The sequence below is a fragment of the Coenobita brevimanus genome, chromosome 89 (assembly GCF_032717465.1).
Source record: "Coenobita brevimanus isolate Jiangsu-jjx chromosome 89, ASM3271746v2, whole genome shotgun sequence".
NCBI classification, from domain to species: domain Eukaryota; kingdom Metazoa; phylum Arthropoda; class Malacostraca; order Decapoda; family Coenobitidae; genus Coenobita; species Coenobita brevimanus.
Window position 1 is genome coordinate 28,565,457 of NC_137042.1, and position 18,809 is coordinate 28,584,265.

At 40.6% G+C, this 18,809-nt stretch overlaps 1 pseudogene; it reads right to left on the minus strand.

Moving 5' to 3' along the window:
• Positions 1-431: 431 nt before the first annotated feature.
• LOC145411500 (5S ribosomal RNA) lies at positions 432-550 on the minus strand (annotated as a pseudogene).
• Between the last annotated feature and the right edge of the window lie 18,259 nt (positions 551-18,809).

The following is an 18,809-nucleotide window of genomic DNA, read 5'->3' on the forward strand; positions in this document are numbered from 1 at the left end:
TGCCATACTTTGGTTATATGGTTACCACCCAGCACAGTAAATGGTTTTCTGGTGTACAGGAAACCACTTGGCTTGTCATTCACTGTAGAGTCACCCATAGGTAGAAAGAAGAGGAAAGAATAAAGGAAAGAAAGACAGAAGAGGGAGTGCAGAGTCACCCATAGGCAGAAGGAAGAGGAAAGAATGAAGCAAAGAAAGACAGAAGAAGATGGAAGGAAGAGAGGAAAGGACAGACACCCGCAAGGAGCACTACTTCGAGTGAATGGATGGTAAGTGCCCTCACCTACCACCAAATAATAATAATAATAATTTCATTCATTGCCAGACGCCATGTATCCCAAACGGGGTGGTCAAGGGCTTAGAGTTAATTGTTTTACAGGGAGGGGCACTAATCCTCCACCAACCCCACTTGACACGTTGGGAGAACGTTATGCCAACAGCATCTGGTGTTCCCAGGCGGTCACCCATCCAAGTACTAACCAGACCCAACGTTGCTTAACTTCGCTGATCGGACGGGAAGCGGTGTACTCAACGTGGTATGAAAAATAATAATAATAACACCATAATAATAATAATAACAAAAACAGTAATACTGAATAATACTGTAATAATACCAAAAGCATTCTTAGAGTGCATATCTCCATCAAGGTAGCACCAGTCCCTTTTATGTTTATGACCCTGACTTTGACCTTTTTTTTTGTTCAAAATTTAATAATTTGCTTCTTCTATGGTCCTCAATAATTACTCCAAGTTTGATGCAGTCCCATCCATAGTTATTTTACACAGTTGCAAACAGACATACAGAGAAACTAAGTACTAAATAAAATTACTGGTCATGTCATTGAGAAGAACTCTCTCCTTATGTCAGTCAACATATGTGATTCAGCTAACTCTTAAATGGCAAGAAAATCATCAAATTCAATTTAATAGATTTGGGCACAGTACTATACTCCACAGAATTACCTAGGCTGGGTTGAGTAGGCTTGGGATAGGTTAGTTTAACTTAAGTTTGGTTTGGGTCGATCGACTTGAGGCAAACTAGGTTTTTGAAAAAAATATTTTCTCTTGTATTCAGATAGTTTCTTGGAACCTGTCTATCTTTTTCCAGAAAAAATAATTTACCTCACAGACACTCTTTCTCTCTGTCCCTTCTTATTGGTGCACTGACCTACCAGCATGAGGGAGAACATTCTGTTACTTCAGCCAAAAACTGATTAGGTCATGGCTGGATGAATCACTCTTGCATGATAATCAAAGACGGTGAATAAAACCCACACTTGTAGACGAAGAATATAATTACCAAACAGTTTCGGTGGACACTGCCACCATCTTCAGTGGTCAAGATAGTGAGAGGGAATGACATATTGACTATACAAGAGTTCCTTTTTATGCATGTGTGTGTGTGGAAGGGGGGGTAAAGGTGGGGTGGGGTAGATTGTAAGCGGGGATAAACCCCAGGGAGGACCTTACCGGGCAGGTCAGGTGTAATTCCTATCTGACCCTACCTGTGTCTTAGCAGGAAGGGACATTTCCACTAGGGACCTCATTATTGGATCTAGCTTGTACATACCTTCACTAAGGTTGAAATTCTCGTATTTCTGGATACACATGGCTTCAATAATCTTTCGTTTCCGAAAGTCATGACTTCTATACAATAGATGGCTACCTTGCCAGTCAATTCTGTGGTTGGCTTCACAAACATGGTTAAATATTGCATTATTTAAATTACATGTTCTTATGCCATACTTGTGTTCCTTAATCCGTGTTTCCAAACTACGACCTGTTTCTCCTATGTAAACTAGTTCACAATCTTTGCAAGGAATTTTATATATGCCTGCTTCTGAATATGTTGTACATTTGTTCTTTACTAACATTGCTCTGATGGTGGAGGTATACCTAAATGCTATATTTACCTCACTACTGTAACCTATTAACTTTAACATATTCAAGTCTGCAACATAAGGCAAAGTGAGGAAACGTTTCATTTCTGTGGTGGGTTCTTTAGGTACGTAGTAAGATCGCCTAGCGCGGAGGTATGCTTGTTTAATGAACCATTTGGGATACCTTAGGTTTTGGAAGATTTCCCAAATGAGATTGTTTTCTTCTTGTATATGTTCTGGACTGCATATTCTAAGGGCTCTAAGGAACATTGATGAGATAACAGACAATTTTGTGGCAGAATGATGATACGAAAAATAATGAATGAACAAGTTACAACTGGTTGGTTTCCTATACACCTTAAAGCTAAGTGAATGATTTTGCTTCATCACCAGCACATCAAGAAAGGGAAGAACACCCCCGTTCTCCCACTCAACTTTAAATTTAATGGAGGGAGCAAGATTATTTAGGTGTGTGAAAAACTCGTCAAAATTATCAAGTGCTGAAGGCCAAAATGAAAATATGTCATCAACATAACGAAACCAAATGAGATGAGGGGGGAGAAACTCGTGGCAGTAGTTCCGTTTCATAATACTCCATATATAAATTGCTTAAAATGGGTGACAATGGAGAACCCATACCCATACCAAAACATTGCATGTAGAAGTTGTTGTTAAATGAAAAAGCATTCGAAGTCACACATAATTTTACAAGTTCTATGAAACTGTCAGCTTCGGATTTTACAGAGAAAATTAAATCACTTGACTTTTTCTCCGGTAAAATGGTTAGCTTCGATGTTGATTCATTGTTTACCAAAGTTCCCATTAATGATGTTTGGGAATTTCTAGCTAACAAATTGCCAGAATGTGATATTGACTTAGGTATGCCAGCTGACAGTTTCATAGAACTTGTAAAATTATGTGTGACTTCGAATGCTTTTTCATTTAACAACAACTTCTACATGCAATGTTTTGGTATGGGTATGGGTTCTCCATTGTCACCCATTTTAAGCAATTTATATATGGAGTATTATGAAACGGAACTACTGCCACGAGTTTCTCCCCCTCATCTCATTTGGTTTCGTTATGTTGATGACATATTTTCATTTTGGCCTTCAGCACTTGATAATTTTGACGAGTTTTTCACACACCTAAATAATCTTGCTCCCTCCATTAAATTTAAAGTTGAGTGGGAGAACGGGGGTGTTCTTCCCTTTCTTGATGTGCTGGTGATGAAGCAAAATCATTCACTTAGCTTTAAGGTGTATAGGAAACCAACCAGTTGTAACTTGTTCATTCATTATTTTTCGTATCATCATTCTGCCACAAAATTGTCTGTTATCTCATCAATGTTCCTTAGAGCCCTTAGAATATGCAGTCCAGAACATATACAAGAAGAAAACAATCTCATTTGGGAAATCTTCCAAAACCTAAGGTATCCCAAATGGTTCATTAAACAAGCATACCTCCGCGCTAGGCGATCTTACTACGTACCTAAAGAACCCACCACAGAAATGAAACGTTTCCTCACTTTGCCTTATGTTGCAGACTTGAATATGTTAAAGTTAATAGGTTACAGTAGTGAGGTAAATATAGCATTTAGGTATACCTCCACCATCAGAGCAATGTTAGTAAAGAACAAATGTACAACATATTCAGAAGCAGGCATATATAAAATTCCTTGCAAAGATTGTGAACTAGTTTACATAGGAGAAACAGGTCGTAGTTTGGAAACACGGATTAAGGAACACAAGTATGCCATAAGAACATGTAATTTAAATAATGCAATATTTAACCATGTTTGTGAAGCCAACCACAGAATTGACTGGCAAGGTAGCCATCTATTGTATAGAAGTCATGACTTTCGGAAACGAAAGATTATTGAAGCCATGTGTATCCAGAAATACGAGAATTTCAACCTTAGTGAAGGTATGTACAAGCTAGATCCAATAATGAGGTCCCTAGTGGAAATGTCCCTTCCTGCTAAGACACAGGTAGGGTCAGATAGGAATTACACCTGACCTGCCCGGTAAGGTCCTCCCTGGGGTTTATCCCCGCTTACAATCTACCCCACCCCACCTTTACCCCCCCTTCCACACACACACATGCATAAAAAGGAACTCTTGTATAGTCAATATGTCATTCCCTCTCACTATCTTGATCACTGAAGATGGTGGCAGTGTCCACCGAAACTGTTTGGTAATTATATTCTTCGTCTACAAGTGTGGGTTTTATTCACCGTCTCTGATTAGGTCATAATGGCTTAAAGTGTCAAATGACATAAAAAGCATATGGCCTAAAGAACCAGTAAACAACCTAAAAAAAAAAAAAAAAGTCAGCTAAGGGGTGTCTTTGCATAGGTCATGTTTAAAATATAACATATTAGCCAGACGGAGGCAAAATATACTGTTGTTTTTTTCGTTTTTGTTTTAATGACTGATTCATTTACCTTTCTCACTTATGTAAGTGGGATGTTAAGGTAAGACAGAGTTCAAATATACCGATGTGTTGTTTTTGTGGCAGGTGGTGGTGACCATCACCCACTTGCCTGATGTAGTGCTGCCTACTTCTTCCTTCACCTATATCACACTTTTTCTATGTCTGCCCTGTCTCTTCCCGTTTCTCCCATCTTTCCTGTCAATTTTTATTACTCTTCTTTCCTTTTCAGGTGACTTCACATTGAGTGATCAGCCTAATAGTTTCCTGTAAGCCAGGAAACCATTTACAATGCTGGGTGGTAACCATATCGCCAACCCATACGTGTTCCATACGTGACAGCCAGTGGGTTGGCGGAGGGTTAGTGCCTCTCCCGGTAAAACAACTCAGTAAAACGGCCACCCCTTAGGGGATTATGGTGTCTGGATAGAGAGAGAGAGAGAGAGAGAGAGAGAGAGACTGGTGTTTGATCACCTGAGGGTGCGCTTCTCTACCTCTTTCTCTCCCTCTACAGAGACCTGATAGACGAGAGTCTCATGTTATGGAGGGGAAACATCGCCTTCAGGCAGTATATCCCAAGCAAGAGACACCGCTTCGGGTTCATGATTTTCGTCATGTGTGACTGCAAGACCGGGTATGTGCAGGACATCATCATGTACACAGGTGCACAGACAGAAACTATGAAAGACAGAAGTTCAACTGGACTATCAGGGTCTGTGGTGAAGACGATGATGAAGAAATACCTTCATCGTGGGAACGTCCTGTACCTGGACAACTGGTACATTAGCCTGATTCTCACTCGGTACTTGCGCCAGCAGGAGACAGGTATCTGCGGGATAGTAAAGAAAACCCGGAGGCACATGGGACAGGTGGACTGGAAGCTGGAAAGGAAGGAGGTGGTGTTTTACCAGGCGAACAATATCCCCACCACCACCTGGCACCACAACCGAGAAGTGAACCTGTTGTCGACGGTTCACCGCCCCCTGATGCACCTCACCATGACTGCAATAAGAAACTTGTTCACATTTGGAAGCTGGAGGCGGTAACTGATTATAACTTCAACAAGTGGCAAGTGGACCAGTCTGATGCCATGATTTCAAGTGTGGACTGTGCCAGGCCCACGATGTAGTGGTACAAGAAACTGTTCTTCCATCTTCTGGATATAACGGTACTAAAAACTCACATCCTCCACGCCAGCACCATGGGACCCAGCGAGACCTTTGAGGGGTTCATCAAAGAGCTGTGTAGGGAGCTGATTGGCATCCACAGGCGTGATCATGGGACTTGTCAACATCCACGCAGCGGTGGCAACTCCCTGTGCCCCACCGAACGCCACTTCCATAAACTTATCACTGCACAAGGCACAAGAAAAGACCCTAACGCAGATGCCACGGACCCAGCAGAAAGACACCACGTACCGATGTGTGGAGTGTAACGTGGGGTTGTGCCTAATCCCATGCTTTGAGAAATATCACATTCTCCTCCACTTCTAAGAGGGACAAAACTGTGGTATGTGCGAAAAAAAAAAAAAAAAAGACGCCTGTGAGTGTTACTGTAATGTACACATAAATTAGTGTAAGTTATTTCATAAGTAACTGTAATGTATATATAAATTAGTGTAGGCTAAGTGATTTCATAAGAGCAGTGTAAGTATACATAACTTATGTAATGTGTCTTGTGTGTTCGAGAGAAGAAACATAGTGAGTACTATGTGCAAGAATAAATTGTTGTGCGAAAAAAAAAAACGCAAATGTAAAATATACTGTACATGTGTGGCCAAACACTTGTTTAGCCTACATGTGAAAACTAGAAAATCCAATAATACGAATACTATCTGAAAAATGCCACTCACTCGAATGTCGTAATGCTCCCTCGCACGTACTTATGCTTGGGGACAGTTTCCACATCGTCTATATACCTTCCGAGAGTGTCCCCTGGTCATTTGAGAGAGTTACCCATGAAGAAAACGAAGATCTCCTACCTTAAACTCGCTGGGTGTTACGGCGGCCGATGAAGTCTACGGGCGTTACTCCGAACATTTCAGCCGCCAGCAAAGAGAGAATCGACCTCAAAATCAACCTTTTAGGCTTCCGTGAGTACTGTACTTTTATGGCTATTGTCCATGATTTCTCATCATTCCTATCCTATCTAACAAAAGAAAAAAAAAATCCAAAATTGGTCGGCTCTACAGCTCCATGAAGGAACGAAGGGATGATGAACTGATTAGGTCAATAAGGTCATGGAGGTTGTATGGCGAGTCCGTGCGCAAGGTTTGATGGAGGAGGGTCTTTACCTTGCGTCGACAGATCGGGGCCCGGGTTTTCGGCAATTCATTTTTGTATTCTTTCTGTCCACTGCCTCTGTCTGTCTTTTATCTGACATCACATCCTGGGATGGGTGGCCTCGAAAAAGCACCTTCAGGAATTTCTGTTCCTACTCTAACAACCCCTCCTCCCACTGCACACATCCCATGCTCTTGCACCTCTCTCTCTCTCTCTCTCTTGTACACTAAGTCAGCCTCTCACTATCCATTTACTTCAGATGGCCGAACCATCTCATAGATACTTTCTACCCTCCCCACAACATCAGCTTCTACATCACATTATCCACAGATCCTTCCACTTGCCTTTACCCTTTGCCACGAGAACGTCTTTTTAATTTTATTCATGCTGTCTCCAGAAGATTTGATTCAAGTTAAGGAGAGACTGTTTGAAATGCCGAGAAATGCCGTAGCCTTTACTGCTGTACTCTGCGCCAGCCAACTTCTTCCCTGAGCTTCAACTTCTCAGTCAACATCCGAGACTCACGCAAGGCCAGAGTGAAATTTGTGAATAAATGGGTAAATAGTCAGACACAGATCACCATATTATCAACAGCAAGAAAATTATTTTGGCCAATTACAAGCGGCTGTTAGGAAAAGGTATGAATCTATGAACAAGCTGGCTGGCTCGGAGTAAAGTGGGTTTTCTTAATAAATAAAAACGTTCAATGGTAGGCAGTAGGAAATATCAAGCGTGTCACAGCAGTGAAGTGGTTAAACTGTAAGCAAACTTTTAGGCCTTTTCTCTACTGTGAAAAGACCGAAAGCAAAAATATTCTGGAAAATAAGTGCGGGTCATAAGTAGTGCATACATGACTAGGTAAATACCCCTCAGAAACTCTAAAAAAAGATAGGGTTATTCAGCAGTTTGGGAAGCTATGATACTAGAACAGACTTTAAGCCCCTCAGAAGCTAGGGCTCTAGGACAAAGTTAGGGTCCCCCAGGAATGATAGTGCTATTAGATATTCAAAAGACTCATCTGAAAGTGTTACAGTGCCGGGATAAGGTCAGCGTCCCTCAGTAGTTACGGTGCTAAGACCAAGTAAGCGTCCCTCAAAAAACTATTAGTCTATTGTTATAAGAAAATATTGTCAGAAGTAGCGACCAGTTCTAAAGTAACGTTAGGGTCCCTCAAAAGTAAATACATTTCTATGATCAAGTCAGGTCTGGCCATGCCCTACGCAGCGTACCTTTGAGTATCTCGTCGAGGCACTGGTTGATGGCGGCCGATGAAGGGTAGGGACGCTCAGAGGGAGGCAGGGGCGAGGAGTCTTTCGCAAGTAACCTCTCTCGTGTGGCCATGGCTGGGGACACTAGGAGGGAGGGAGGGAAGAAATGAGACAAGAAAAGAGTGGACGAGTGTGGCTGAAGGAGAGAGGGAATAAGAAGAGAGGGAGAGACTGAGTCAGGGTGGAAGTAAATGAGCATAAATGAGGGAAGGAGAGAGTCAGGGCGGGAGGGAACTGGTTAGGGAGGAGGGGAAGCAGTGTGATTAAAGGAAGGCGTGGATGAATGTTAGGGGGAATGAATGTGGGCGAAGGAAGGAGGTAAGGAATGAGACAACGAATGTGAGATGGAATAATGTAACGGGAAGGGAGGAAGTCAGCAGCGTAGGAGTAATCTGGCTGCTACGCACTTGGGGAAATTATCGTCAACTTCCTTTCACTACACTATTCAGTGTTTCTTGCACTGTTACTTGTCCCCTAGTTATAGTGCTGGAATGTTTTTGTCACCTCAAGAAAATTTTTCTCTTTACTTTTTATTATAGTGCTTCTCCTTTAACTCACAAACTTTTCACTGCAAGACTACTCCTGATCACTCAGTCTTTTCCACACTCAATCTTGGAAGATCTCTTCTATAATATGTTCGTTTGCGTCAGAATGTTCCCTCTTCCACTCAAATGCAATTCACACCAAAACTGTCTTTGATCAGATGGTGCTCCTTCCACTCAGTGATAAAATTTTTCTCCTTCCACTCCAAAGAAGTTCACGGCAAAATTATCTCTGTTGGTATAGTACTCTTCCTCACTGCAGAGTTAACATACAGACACCTTCTTAATGGATTTCATATATTACCTTGTTTAAGTCTGTATAATACAGTAATATGTTTCTTCTTCCACTCAAAAGATGTTTACACAAAAAATTTCTCAGCTGTTCTATCTTATTCTTACTGCAGAGAGTGCATATAGACACATTCTCGGTTACTTAGTTCTTTGCCTGCTAAGACTCCTTCCAAATGAGGAAAATCGTTTGGCGTTACTGTGTATTCTCAGGTTTACGGTACCAACTGCAAAGAAAGGGAGACTCGGGCTAGTTTCTGAAGCTTGTGATTGCTAGAATCTTTCTCGGGTGAACAAAATCTTCCGTCGTCAACCTAAGCAAAACAACCAAGCGCTGTAGCGGCGGCGAAAAGGTTAATGACAACCACATCCCCGGCCAGCCCCTCACCCTCTCAGGCCCTCCGCTGGCGCAGGTGTTCATATGCCAACTGATGTGTGTGGTGGGCGAAACACATCTGCGTGCTCCCCAGATGATCACCATGGCAGAAGAAAAAGAAGGGTTGGATTTATGCCTCTCGACTGTAAAATGGTCGCTGATGCAGACAGTTTTGCTTAGTTCTCATAATCTCGTTAGTACGGGAGCTTTAGTAACACCTTTTTCTCAACGATCTATTTTGCTTTATGCACCTTAAAATCTGGTTGTAATTTACAGATGGCAATGGCATACAAGTAACTAACAGAATGTCTAGCAATCTAAAGAAACCGCTAAGAAAGAAATGCCACGAAAATCATGGAATCTGAATTTTTCCCAAGATGTGGAAATGATAGTCTACACCTTGATGTGGCCTTCAGTCTTCCTAAAAATACGAGCGGCAGAGGTCGGTTTAAAGATCTACACACAAACACCCAAGATCTTCGGTTTTACATACAGGTCCCCAGCCACACTGCTGAGCGAACAGAGACATAGGGAAAACAAATTGTGCCCATCAGTCTGACCGGCCAGTTATTATGATATCCAGTGCACCAGCGGCTGCCTCTTCACGATAGCTACTACACTGTTATCTGCCGGGAGGGATGAAGGCGCTAGTAATTCTGGCTGCGATTTATATTTTTACCTTGCAATATATCTCGACAAATGACTGGCAATTTTGCTGCTATCAGGATAAACGAACAACACTTAAAAAATAAAAAAATTGTTCACATTCTGGGAGAGAAAACAAAATTTCATTATTTACTCAGCTTACGACCGACGACTGACGATTTTCTTCAACTCACAGAAAGTCACTGTAGTCGATAGGTTATCTGTGACGACTCCGACACTGGTAACTTCCTAGCAAAATCGCCACCTGACCTCACTGATGTTTTGTGTAATCTGAACCCATCATCATTTATTCTTCTGCAAAATTAGAGACAAAGGTTCACCTAATATTTCACCTCTTTTATTTATCATTTTATTCCGCTGGCAAATATTCCTAAGGTAAGACAGCTGCTTGGTATGCTTCTCTGCCCATAGATCATATATGATTCTATCTGTGATGTGTCAGGGAAGAGAGTGGAGAACATGCCACACTGGATCATGAGTTAAGCTTCCATGCACGTACACTTATAAAATAATAATTATTTACCTATTCACCATGGCACGGATTTTCTGTTTCATATACCTAGCTTCATGGTGAGTGGCAAAAAATGTCCCATAATATTTCATAACGTTAGTAATTAAACAAACTGGGAAATATTTTCTGAATTCTTGTAGTACATACTTGGAACATATTTAGCTAGAACCCAGCCAACATTCAATAACTAGTATATGGAGCTAGATTTACAAACTTATAATCAAATCCCTGTTGCAACCTCGGCTCACTTAGGGACAACAAGAATCCCAGTGACTGATCCATAGGGATGGGAGGGATTCCGATAGTGCGGATCCCCCTCCCCCTCCCGTTTTTCGTCTGTGCCATTCTTAATTCTGCAACAAGTACACAGAATGCTGAATGAAACTCATAAATACGTGTATCTGACTGTTGATTAGCCTTTGTAGTAAATTACTGTGCAATAAAATGTAACAGTGGATAAACAGTTCTGTCTTATTACCATAAATTTCGATTTCATGGTTGTTCTCAATAAAGAAAAAGGGGAAAAATTTTAGGCACACCCACCCCTTTTAACAAATGCTGAAACCACCTCTCAAAAGCAAGGATTCTGTACTTTCCTTTCTTTGTCCGTCCTGCCAGAGCAGATCAGAGTTACAACAGAGATGTGTGGCAATCGTGTGTGTGAATCCGGTTCCTGTGCCCTGATTTAAGAAGCTGTGTGGGTGGGGACCGAGATAACAGCTTGGAGCAGAACACTTGTTAATGACTCATCCTTTACATTTGCTTGTTCGACGGGAGAAATTCCTTCTAACACTTTCTTTTTATTTTTCACGCCTTTTGTAATAACACTTTGCTTTCGATGACGTATTTTCTATGTCAATCTTGCTATCTGCAGAGAGCTTTATTGATCTTAGGATATACCTTTCGAACTGGAGGGGTTAGATAGAGCTTCACTTAGCCCCTCTAATGTGATGGTGGATTTGAGTTCAATAAATTCGTCTGACTATAGCAAGAACAAATATAAAACAACCCTTCAGGGGACTGAAGGGCTTAAACTTGTATGTGACTATAGAGGCTTCAGGAAGACAAAGTGAATATGCTGTATCAGTCCAAGTTAACAACAGTTTCTTCTAAAACTGCCCGTATTAGTTTATAAGATGTATATGGCAGAACCGAACCTTCTCGAATGGAGGTGAACTTCAGTCCCATCACACGTTGCAGTGATGTGTTCATGACCCTCCAGGTAACTTTAACCAGCTCTGGGGGAGAAGTTGTGTACTGACGACCCATCATGTAAAAATACCCCCGGTAATATCAACACACCAGTCCCGTATGAGACTGCCCTAGCGTGTGTTCAGTATGGACGGTGGGTGTTACATGATCGCCATTCCATTGTAAACTGTACAGTAACCATCTGCAACTCTTATACATCTGTCTGGCTAAGAAGGATACAACTTTGTTGCAATATATTTATTCACATAAAATTGGCCAATCGTTTTTCCACAACACTCCTCATGGGCTTTCCTTGCATTGATTATCTACAAATCTTTCTTACAACTCTTCTATAACCATTAATCATAATGCTTCATACAATTAGCGTATTCAGCACGAGCATATCTCGCAATTACTCCTCCCTTTTTACAGAAGTCCACATAATTACTTCTCATAATACTCGTACAAGCCTTTCCCAGTTAGCGCAAAAATTCTCACACATGGATATTACTTTTACTGGCATGCACATATCAGTTATCTCAAAACAGTTCGATTCACTGATCCTCTCTAAGTAATCCCTAGGCTAATTCCTCACAATTTATCCATATAACAGTGTTACAATGAATCATAAATCCTCAGACAGACATTTGTGAGGAACAATATCGCTCTACTTTATGCAGTTCTTATCTCTAATGTAATAAGAGAGATGTGTTGGGCTCTGGCGATCGCATTACTGGTCATGAAAGTCATTGCGCTCAGTCTCTTTATTTACCGTGATGAAGTATAACTGTATGTCCGCAACAGTAAAACCACTTCGCAAGCATGGCATCCGGCAGCGACAGAATCAAATTAACAGATCTTAACCATGTCGCTCCCATGATATTTTTTCATCTTATTCTAATTACTTTCCGACGACTTTATTTAGCTTACGAGAGACTTTTCTAACGGGGGGACGGGGGGAGTTATATGGTCTTCATTAACCCATTCACTTTGGAAGGCCCTTTCCGAGTTTATGAAAAACTATCTGGTCGTAGTGTGATCAAAATGAGAAATACGTCATCGTCCAGAAGCCGTAAAGTACTCTTACAATATAGTACTCCCTATACCACTGAATTACAAGACTTTTTTTTTTTTTTTCATAACTTTTTTGTTAATATGCTGTCTACTGTGGCGGTGAAATGCTTGATAGCTGTGAGTGTTAAGAGCATAAACAAACCAACTTAAGCTCAAGAAAGTTTATCATTACGTTCCCAGTCACTAATACAATTCCTTCATACTGATTTGGTGATTTTCGACCTTTTAAAACATATTCTTTCGAAAGGAGAATAAGACAATACGGCTGTACATCCTTTCCACGGCACTTCTTCATGACTAGCGATATGTTTAAGAGTATGTTAATCTCTGGTTACAGCTCAGCATTCAAGATAGAAAGATGGCAATTTTTTGGCATAGAGTAAATAAAAGTATATTCTCGTCACATCGCATCCCAGCCGTCACACACCATCACTGACCGCAATCAACGTCAATATGTGAAAAGCCTGCCATACTGGCTCACCATGACTGCCCTAGCATTAAAAGTACACAAGTGTTGCCTAAATTATAGTGGGCAGATTATGATGAAATGTGCGGTGATGTAAGGATTAGGAAATGAGTATGTTCTTGGGAAAAGACTAGCTTCGTGAGAGATGGTAAAAAAATTGCTAAAAATCATACCATCAGGGACGCGTTAGTTTGGTCACGACTTTGGTTTATGCTTCAAAAGTGTTAAATTATCCTACACACAAAATACTGTAGGAGATATGACGGTATGAACCAAGAAATACCGATCTGCCATTTTCTTTACTAGGAGGACGACTTGGAATTTCACCCTCTGTACCACAAGATATTCAGCTGTTATTAGTCTCCGGTTTATATAACCCTCTTAGCCCTGTCGGGCTCCACTTACTAACTGAACTCCTTCCTCACCTGAGTAAGTCGTCTAATGGTGGTAGGAGCAAACCAATACAATACATCACCGGCTCCAGACAGTGTTAATAATTCCTGGGTGTTGATTCTTTGCATGCGAGTTTGATTGGGCTGGTAAAATTTCCATCTTTCTCCCCGGTTACTGAGGGTTCTTTCTCTGGGACTACTTTTGGACATTTCACTAAGGTTCATGCATGTTCGGAGCTAACTGTGGACTGGCGTTTTCTGTTTATCATCCAGTCCTCCACTGTCCCATAAGAAGCGTAGGGGACCGGGGTTAGGCTGATTAGTCTACATATTTAAGGCAAGAGTGACCAGCTGCTCTTCCCTTAGTGTTGTTGTGTAATAAACCCTCATCATCTCAGACGTTATCCTTTATAGGTAACATCTGATTGGACCACCCAAATTCACTACATCACCAGACGTTGGTTATTTGGTTATCACTCAGTGTAATCGACGGTTTCCTCGGTTACATGAAAACGTTTGACTTAGCACATCAAGTGAATAAGTTGTGGGCGACCCCACCTATCACAGTCTGGGCTTTAGGGAGTGAAAGTAGTACGGGATTCGGTGAAGCAAATAGCAGCCTTGTCTTGCCAATTATTAACGCTTCATACAGTAACAAGACGTGCCGCCATTTTTTTTTTTTTTTTCACATTTACAGAAATAATTCTCCTCACACTCCACCCCTTCCTAATGAGGAAAAAGAGGTAAGATGAGGGCGATTTATATCCAAACCCTGGTTATTAATTGGCACAAGTTTGGAAGGGTTTCGTGCTCAAGAAAGATGATATCGGGTGAAATTAACAAGAAGCGCACTGGAGCATCTGGTCCTTCATATAACACATGCATAACCCACTCCCCGCTCCACTAATCCTATCCAAAACCTTACCGTCTTGCTAATCTTGCACCCAACCTTGCCACCTTCAAAACCTCAACGTTCTCAACACCTTCAGTCCGGTTACGTGTTTTTCATCTTATTTTTGCAGATGTCATACGCTTTTATAAGATTTTAACGGAGACTCTTGCAGTGAAGGGTTTAATGAAGACTATTCAGCTTCTTCAGTTCGAAGTTTCTCTAATGATCAATGAAATCGCAAGAAAGTCACTAGAATAATATAAAATGGTGATCTTACAAAAGGGATTAACCTGCTTCTTATAATTTCACCGCCTACTAAATTTCACCCTCCTCCCAGTCTTGCCCCCAACCCTACCACCATCAACATTGTAATTACCTCAGTCCAATGGGCTGTTTTATTATTTTGTTCTTCCTATCTGCAAAGCGATTTTATTCAGTCTCGGTAGGATCTGCAACAATGGAGTCGTTGGTTAGGGCTACAGCTTTTACCACTCCAAAAGGTCTCCCTTAATTTGAGTAAAAGAGTCTGGAGATCACAAGGTTATAATAAAATTATGTCATCGGATGCAAGGCAATAACCATGTTCTTAACCTACTCCCTGCTTGACCACCTACGTAATTTCATCATCTTCCTTCTCTTGCCCAACTCTACCACCTTCCAACCATTATCCCCTTGAATTCCATGACGTACTTTTCATTTCATTCTTGCATGCAGTTCCGGGATAATTTTCGTCAGCATAGGAGATACTTCAAAAGGTACCGGTAGGAGTTGGATATAGCCTTCATTAATCCTCTAATTAGTGGAGATCTCCTCTAAGTTCACTAAATTCGTCTGAAATTAGTATATATTGACCTCCAGAGCCTAGGGCTGCTGCACTTTGGACCTGGTTGGGAGGGTACTTAGCATACAGCGCTTCGCCTCTCACCTCATAGTCGCAAAGCTCATTGAGAACCTTTGGGTTCCGTTATTATTTATGATTTGAAAATTACCCAAACAGTACCTCTGGGTGATACTGGACTCAAGAGAGGTAATCAGTAAAGCACCTCGCCGGTTTGAAAAGGTTAAGCACATTCCCAAACTTGACGCCTTCTTAGCTTTCGCGTTCACTCCCAGGATTTTTTTTTTCTTACTCTGGTTAATGAACAGATTATTATATACAATTTATTAAAGATCTCCAGACACATGCGGGTTAATGATAATTATATATAATTAATTTAGTACGAAAGTCTGTCCTAAGCTGAAGAAAATCGCCTGGTGTTAGCAAGAATAAAAGACAATAACATTGGATCCAAGGGGTTGGAGTGATTAGGTGGGGGAGGCTGGGGAAAGTGTGGATGTCTACTGTGGATGATAACTTTTTCAGTACAATGATATATTAAATACCTACTACCTCTACACGATTCCATTCAACCAATGAAAGAATTTTCGGCTGGGAGAAGTTTGATCAGCCAGCCCAGGAGGCTTTCCAGTACCTCTTCCTTAATTTTTTTTTTTTTTTTATGCCTCCACCTGAATATTCTCTGTATTACCAACCTTCTCTTTATTGCCAACACGGCTCAGACCCCCTTCCAAGCCTGGACGGTGGGCAGAGGATTAAAACTGTCCTTTACCTCACCCCATTTTTGGGTGGGAAAAGAGGTCAGGATAATGATGATGATGATGATGATGAAAATATACTGCACTTCTACTTGAGTGTGCATAATTTTCTAGTGCACCATTTCACACGACAGGATTGGACTAGATGTAGGCTACTGTGCAAGGACCCGAAGTTACCTGATCTGCTTGGAACAGAATTAGTCAGTTGGCCAAAATGGCAGTGGACAGCCTGACTGCATTTGAACTAACCGGCATGACTGAACCGGAATAAACCCAAGACAGTTTTATCGGTAGCACAGGGGACTTGGTGCTGGAAAAGGGGCGCCTTCACGTGGTAGTACAGACATAACCGGTCGGATCAACTGCTAGCAGCCGGGGCTGGCCCAATCGCATTAAGCTCTGAGGCACTGGTTGTAGGCCAGACTGGAGCCCCCAGGGCAGCTCCAGCAATCTTCCTGTGCCCAACTGTTACGTGATGTTTCACTGGGATCTGAATTATACTGAAGGATTGTTATGTTGAGACTTTACAAATATAGTACTATTCTTTATGAATGCGACGTCAAATTCAATATATCATGACCTCTTCAGGGTCTTCTTCGGTAGTATTTGCTCCTTCTTAGGCCAAGAGCCCCCCAAAGGGTTTGGCACTAAACAACTATGCTGTTCTACGTACAAAATATGAGGTCAAGTTGTATACAGTGGATTTTAAACTCACTCTTGCAGCTAACATAATTAACATAAAATCAGAGATTGTCTATATCTACGATCTATCTGTATACAGACGTGTGTGTATATATATATATATACATATATATATATATATATATATATATTATATATATATATTTATATCTATATATATATCTATATCTATCTATCTATCTATCTATATATATATATATATATATCTATCTATCTATATCTATATCTATATATCTATCTATATATATACATATCTATATCTATATATCTATCTATATATATACATATATATATGTATCAATCTATCTATCTATCTATCTATATCTATCTATCTATCTATCTATCTATATATATATAGATCTATATATATCTATCTATCTGTCTACCTATCAATCTATATATCTATCTATCTATCTATCTATATATATATCTATATATCTATCTATCCATCTATATAACTATATATCTATCTATCCATCTATCTATCTATCTATCTATCTATCCATCTATATATATCTATATATATATATATATATATATATATATATATATATATATATATATATATATATATATATATATATATATATATATACTGTATATCTATATAGTGGTAGGTGGGGACGCTCACTATCCACTCATTCGATGTAGTGCGGCTCTCGGGGTGTCTGCCTTTTCCTCTCCTCCATCCTTCTTTCCTTCCATCCTCTTGTCTTTCCCTCATTCTTGCCTTGTCCTTCTGCCTATGGGTGACTTTACACTCTCTTCTGTCTTTCCTTCATTCTTTCCTCTAACTTCTGCCTGTGGGTGACTCTACAAATGGTTTCCAGTACACCAGGAAACCATTTACTACGCTGGGTGGTAACCATATAACCAAATTTTGGCGCCTGGTGGTTTATTGGGTAATTATTGCACTCCAATCGGATTGAGCCGGTGAAGGTTAATATCCAAGGAGTGGTTGGGGTTGACTGCTCATATAATGCCACTCAGGGATGAATGAGGCTGGTCACTCATCTAAAATGTCGGGACCAATTGCCTAGCCCCGGCCTCCTACGCTCCTCATGAGGCAATGTAGGATTGGATATATATATATATATATATATATATATATATTGCATATCTATCTATCTATCTATCTATCTATATATATATATAATGAAAGCTGTTTATCCTGCAGACTGGTCAAGGTAGCCTACGTACTGTAGTCTACATGATCATACAAACCCAGTTTGTCGCTAGTTTACCTGTATCTTTTTACATAAATTTTGTCCCAGTCATTCTTATGTGACTCTAAACCTTTGTGTTAGATATGGATTATTTAAATACATCTTACATGATTTACACAAAATTTTTTTGGTGAGGGTAATAAAGGGGGTGAGGCGGCACGAGGAAAGGCATTACCATCTGACAGCAAGCAGGCATAATTCCAAGGTGTTTAACTTGATGTAGTTTCTGAAAACGAGAAAACAAGTACCTTTCAAACTGAAACTGTGTTTTCCCGATACGATGATGCCCCCTTCCCCAAAATCAAATGATACATAAAAATCGTACAAAAGTATTAGAAATATATTTCGACATATCCTAGCCATTCTTCAGGTCCAACCTGGGCATAACATCCTAATCAAACATAGTCTAATTCTGGCTTCTTTCGGTTCTATCTTCAAACTAAGGTTATGTTTATCTCTGTATGATCGTAAATGAGCAGTTTCACTTGTGAATTTCCTATTTACCACGAAATAATGCAGTTGCAACCAGCAGTTGATCCACCAAAGCACTATTCTTACCGGAGACTGCTCTGCAAGAACTGTACTTGGCTGAAACAAAAAGATAATCTTGATTATCTCGCCTATTATGTAAACTGCACAAAAATATCATAGCATAAAATTCTAAGCCTAATGTTAGAACTGTCGAACCTTCCCGTAGCCTACAGTCGTTCTATTTTATGGAGGCAGTTTGGGTGGGACGCTCTGGGACCTCACACTGTTAGCTCTGTTGTCACATCGCCGCCGACACACGTGTAATTATTTGTGTTCACCTCTCTCTCTCTCTCACTCTCCTATTTTAAGCTAGTAACTACTTATAAATGACTTTTAAACACACTGTATAGATGTAATTCAGTAAAAAAGCAATAGTTTGGTATAAATCTCATGAGACTTGTCAGAGTTGCCTTTGAGACGTTGTCAGGTGGTGACACGAGGGACAGCCCTGCGTGAGTGGGTCATACTCGGTCAGTCTCCCGCCATGAAAGCT